Raw genomic sequence first — 6,000 nt, forward strand, 5'->3', positions numbered from 1 at the left:
CACATCTATGAGATTTTTTGATTTTTAAGTCTAAAACTTAAATTTGAAGGTGATTTCACGATTTTTTTCGTTCAAAATTTTTGAGGAAATAGCCTAAAATGTTACTAAAAGACTGACGAAAAATGCAGGATGGTATGTCTCTCCTAAAAAAATACAAAAATCATTTACTAAAACTGTTTTTTTTAAGTGGTCTAAACGTCAAAATTTTAAAAAACCGGTAGTGGGAATCGATTCTCCAGACAATTTTTCATAAAAGTCTCCGTATTGACCATTGTCCTATGTCCAATCCTTGGGAAGATACAGCGGTTTTAAAAATAAAAATGTTGAAAAAACGGGATTTTTGGTGGTTTTTGACAATTTCTATACGACAGACTTGGGTTTTCAGTCTCGTAAATATTTTTAACGGAAAGCTCGTCCAATTTCCCATAAGTTTGCCTTTGACAGCATTTCAATTGGATGTAAGGGCTTACAGACATAAGCTCAATTACATTTCTTATAACTGAAAATAGAATATTTTTTTCAGTGTGGTAGAAACCAGGATAGTAAATTTGATTACGTAAATATAAAAACGATATAAATCAAAAAGCTGTCAAGGGCAAACTTATGGGAAATTGGACGAGCTTTCCGTTAAAAATATTTACGAGACTGAAAAACAAAGTCTGTCATATAGAAAATGCCAAAAACCACCAAAAATCCCGTTTTTTCACAATTTTATTTTTAAAACCGCTGTATCTTCCCAAAGATTGGACATAGGACAATGGTCAATATGGAAACTTTTATGTAAAATTATCTGGGGAATCGATTCCCACTACCGGTTTTTAAACATTTTGACGTTTAGACCACTTTTCAAAAAACAGTTTTAGTAAATGATTTTTGTATTTTTTTAGGAGAGGCATACCATCCTGCATTTTTCGTCAGTCTTTTGGTAACATCTTAGGGTATTTCCTCAAACATTTTGAGCGAAAAAAAATCGTGACATCACTTTCAAATTTAACTTTTAAACTTAAAAATTGAAAAATGACATAAAAGTGGCGTGTATTTTTGTTTCAGTGTATTTTTTTCAGAAAGCCCGTCCAATTTTCTACAAGTTTGTCTTTGACCACTTTTTGATACGATGCAACGGCTTCGAGATACAGTAATTTTTAAATTGAAAAATACTAAAATATTTAAATACCTTACGCCCTTCTCAAATGTTATTCTCGAGTACTATTGGCTCCATATACACAAAAATGACTTATATAGGCCTGGGATAACATGTCTACAAAGTTTCATTGAAATCGGAGAGGGTCGGGTACAAAAGTACGGAAAAATTCCTGATTTGAGCTGGAATTGCTCTTCCCTAGTAACATTTTAGGTTTTAAGTAGGCCATAAAAGCCTATTTAGGCCGTATGAGGGTTTTCAGAACCATGATAAAACCTGTAAGTTTAAAAATGTTACTAGGGTTGTGTGCTATTTTGTTACACGGCTATTGTAAAAAGATAGGACGTGTCACAAGATAGCACACAAACGACGATATTTGGTTGGATTTCTATTGCAACTTTCCAATATTCAATATTCATTGAAATACCTTTTGTAGCATTTTAACACTTAAAAACAAATCAAAGTCATATTTTCAGCTTTACTTTTGGAGTCATATCAAAGAAAACTAGGATCCTTTGAAATTAGCATAGCATAGCATTGGTGTCTACCCGTAGCTGCTACTTCGTTATTGACCAGGACCCCCAAACATTGCTCCGTGGACCACAGATGAAAAGTAGGAACCAATCATCACCCCTTCGCAATTTTCAAAGGTCCCTATCATGCTGATCAATACCGACGCCGGCCACGACCAGAGGTAAGACACGGGGAAGTGGATGGGAATGTTAGTCCGATACTTGAGTGATGGGACCGCCAAATCGACTGCGTCTCCGACAAAGTATCACATGAGTTTTGAGGGTTAGTAAGATGGGTATGAGGTCAGGATTCACTGTGGTAGGTGATGCGACCATAAGCAATTTGTTTATCGGTTGAAATTTTAAAATCTTAGGCAGCCGGCTGCGGAAAGATAGCTATCTAGGGATTTAAATATAGTATTAATTCGACCGCGATTCTCCAGAAATTCTCCGTCGGCGTGCCTTCCGATCAACGGTGATTTAGGAAGGGCTTCATTTATTGAAATGATTATTGAAATGATATAGAAAGGGCTTAATCCAGCAATACGACTTGCTAGTCTCAAAAAAATAGGTACGTTTTTATAGAAAACTATAAATAGAGAACAACACAAAAAAACTCATCGGCCAACGAACGCGAGTGGAGAAAAAAAAAAAGAAAAAAAAGGAGGTAAAAAAAACAGAACTGCGCGTCCACACAGGCACCGCACTACTGATGCCATTATTCAATTATAATAGCCAATCACCTCATGCACTCGAACAGCGACACAAAAGAGACGGAAAATAACACGAAAAAACAGGCCTGCGCGTCCACACAGGCACCGCACTACTGATCAAACTAGGATCCTTTGAAATTAAGCAAAAATTATAACTGAATGATTTTCAAAACAAAATTGCACAACTGAGCGTAAAGATACATTAAATACTGCCCAAATACAGATTTGAGCATTGCAAAATGCCTAACTTTAAAAAAGTCTAAAAACATAAAAGACTAAATTTTAATGGAAATTGGAGTCTTAACAATTAAAAAAAAATGTTAAAAAGCATGTTGAGTAAGGTACCCAGAATATGAAACTTAAAAAACTCGCTCTACAAGCTAAATATATTGTAACTTGAGCCATTTAAGGACTCTACTCCAAATATGAGCAAAATCGGTCAACATTTACCCATTGTTACTCAAAGGTGAAGTTTTTCTTGTATGTATGTATGTATGTATGATCCCCATACCCGCAGGCAACTTGGTCCTGGAACACATGTGAGCGCTAGGTGAACAATTCGATCATCTTTTACTCCGTAATCTGTACACCCACGTGCATAAGTTTTTTTGCACGAATTTTAATGCTACAAATACCGGCGCATAAGATAAAATGGTTTCCCTATTCCCTCCCCAAACGCCGGAAATTTGTAGCGGGTGTAGGGACACTTTGCATAGACGCCCTTGCTCCCATCACGTCACTGAGGGTATGGAGCGACGAGAAATTAATAAGCATGCCCCCCCAGTCGAACCTTCATTAGAGAAGCAGGCAATCCACAACTCACAGCGAACGACCGAGGGAACACCCTACCGCGTATATAATAATATTGGCGTAGTTTGTCTTCAATGAGTTGTCTATATGTGTGAGTAAATGAACGTGTTTTATGTACTATAAAGGAAAGCTCTCACCAAATGACGAAGTCTTCACATGTGGATAAGCTTCAAAATTGCCAATCACGAAGTCTTCAACGTTAATCCTTATAAAACTTGGATATCTTTGGATACACATTCTTGAGTTGCTATTAAAAATAAAATAAAAACAGCATTAAACAAACAAATGCAGATAAAAACGAACATTACATTCTGAAGTTAGTTGAAATTGCAGAGAGGCTGATTTTTTTGGATAAATATTATGGAACTGACCTAGTTTTATGCAAGGAATTAACTATTTTAAATGGATAATCAATAAAAATAAATTTTCAATAATCACGTAAATAAATAAGGTACAGGTACACTTTAGTAAAAAAAAAAACAATAATTTATAAAAAAACAAGCAAAAGGATTATTTTTTAGTCGTTCATTAGTACAAAGATGGATTGGAAAAGTAATTATTTACAAAATGGAATCGCAAAAGTTTTTAAAGTTTATAATCAGAAACTTTGAACAGAAATTTGTGTCAAACCATGAAAATCATAAAACACAAACAAAACATTTAAAATGCCTCAACTTATTCTTTAATATTTGATGAATTCATCGAGCAGCATACATTTTCTGAATAAATTACTCTGTGCATTTTTAATATTTATATTGAATATTAAACAAAAAAATAAAGTAAATATGATTTTCTTTACTGTCACTAATACTCTTAAATCTTTTTTAATTGTGTAAACGTCATTTTTTAACTTAGAAAATCTATGAAATATTAAAAAAAATATATTTTTTTGTAATAAGGTGTGACTTGAACTTGAAAATTAATCATTTCAACTAACAATATTCAACAAACAGAACAAATGTTGAATTTATGAATTATTTTCGTTGAATGAAGTTGAATTTTCATTCATTAATATTAATTCAGTTCACTTAAGGATCATTGCATTTTATCAATTAATTTATCAATTAAAATTTTAGCAGCATGTTCCTGAGCAAAATTAAATTACATGAGAAAAGGAACAAACTCACCGGGAAGGTTCAATCCATGCAGTCCAATTTTTCAATTCCAGGGAGAAAAGTAGCAGATTTGGACCCTTTCTTGATTTTCTTCTGATGGTGCCAATGAAATTCCAACAATCCACAGCGCTGAGGTGGGGAGGGTGCAGGGAATCTTGATCTTCCGAAAATCTTCTCGAACTGGAACCACAATTTCGTCAAATCCAAGCATCTTCAGTACAACGGAGTCTTGATTCAGGAACAAATCCGGTATTCCAGAACAGGAACCATCACTTCCCGAAAACCGAAATTACAATTCAACGAAAGGGTTACAAAACGCGGAAGTGCCAGATTTTTTAACTGCAGCAAAACACGAAAAAACTCAAAATTTTCAGAAATATGACGCGAGCTTGAAAAAGATACGTCTTTCTTGCACCACCGCCTACTCCGATCTTCAACTCAAAGGTGAAGTTTTTCTTATGCGCAAAATCTGAAAAAATATATAAAAACCCCTATTTTCTTACGGGTTTGTCTGCAAATATTTCCAAAAGTGAATTTATCATTGGAATTAAATGCTCTACAATTTTGTAGAACAAACCAAAGCGGTAAAACTCGATCCTGAAAAGTTATCAGCAACTTAAAAAAAAGCAATTTCTGTACGAAAAGAAAAACACTTTTTCACCATCTTCAGGCTCGGGTATCAATGGGTTAATCTTGACCAATTTTGCTCAATTTTGGCACAGATGCAGGGGGTTGAGGCTTGATTAAAAATATTTGAATATTGTTTCTTTTGGGAAATAAAATTTTGTCAATACTTAGAAATTATAAACTGGGATGTTGCAAAATGCATTTTAAACACTTATTTTAGTAAAATTTTGATACCATGGCAGGGTCATAATCATAAAAATATGGAAACAAACTTAAACAAATATTTGCAACAGACTTGAATATTTACAATTTTCAATTTCAATATTTTCTATGCTTTAAACGGTCCTCTATCAAGCTAAGTATTATTAAACTTCATCATCCCGGTACGATAAATGGTTGCAGATAAGATGAATTAATAAATTTTATTTGTTTGAAAAGTGCCATTAAATGAAAACGATTTATCATCCACTGGAGGTCAAGAAGCAAACCAAGCGCTCGAAAAAGTTACTCAAAACTTTCCCTTCAACTATAGCGGTTTCCCAGCAAAAAAGCTTTCCAATCTCTTACTCAAAATTAAGTCTCCCCCTTCACGGTGGAGAAGACCCGCCACCAATCAAGGTGCTAAAATCACAACAAACGGGTGCCATCAATCTTGTCGCGGGGGGCCACCAACACGAGGGCGGCACCTGTCACGTTGTTCGCAGAACTTGTACCGCTTCAGGGGGGAAAACTCGTCGTGATGAATCATTTGCCGCCTGAATCTAGGCAACCGCCCTCTGAACCCCGAAGTGATGCTGCGTACAGTCACCGTGTGGGTCTAACGAAGAGTTGTGGGGTACGGTACTAGCTTCATCAAGACCGAGTCGTAGAAGCAGCTTGAGCTTTGGCAAGGATTAAAACTGTCAACCACGTTTGCGTTTAGCAAATTGGCACCATCTGCCAGACGCTGGACCCTCGTTACATGTCTTGTTCATGTGGGTTTGGGAATGGACAACCCGACGGGCTTTATTGCTAGTCCCCAAAAAAGGTTGCGAGGATTATTTCCTGGACTTCAGGATTATGCGCACTAATTTAAGGAATTT

Source organism: Culex quinquefasciatus, chromosome 3 (genome assembly GCF_015732765.1).
Source record: "Culex quinquefasciatus strain JHB chromosome 3, VPISU_Cqui_1.0_pri_paternal, whole genome shotgun sequence".
Classification (NCBI taxonomy): Eukaryota; Metazoa; Arthropoda; class Insecta; order Diptera; family Culicidae; genus Culex; species Culex quinquefasciatus.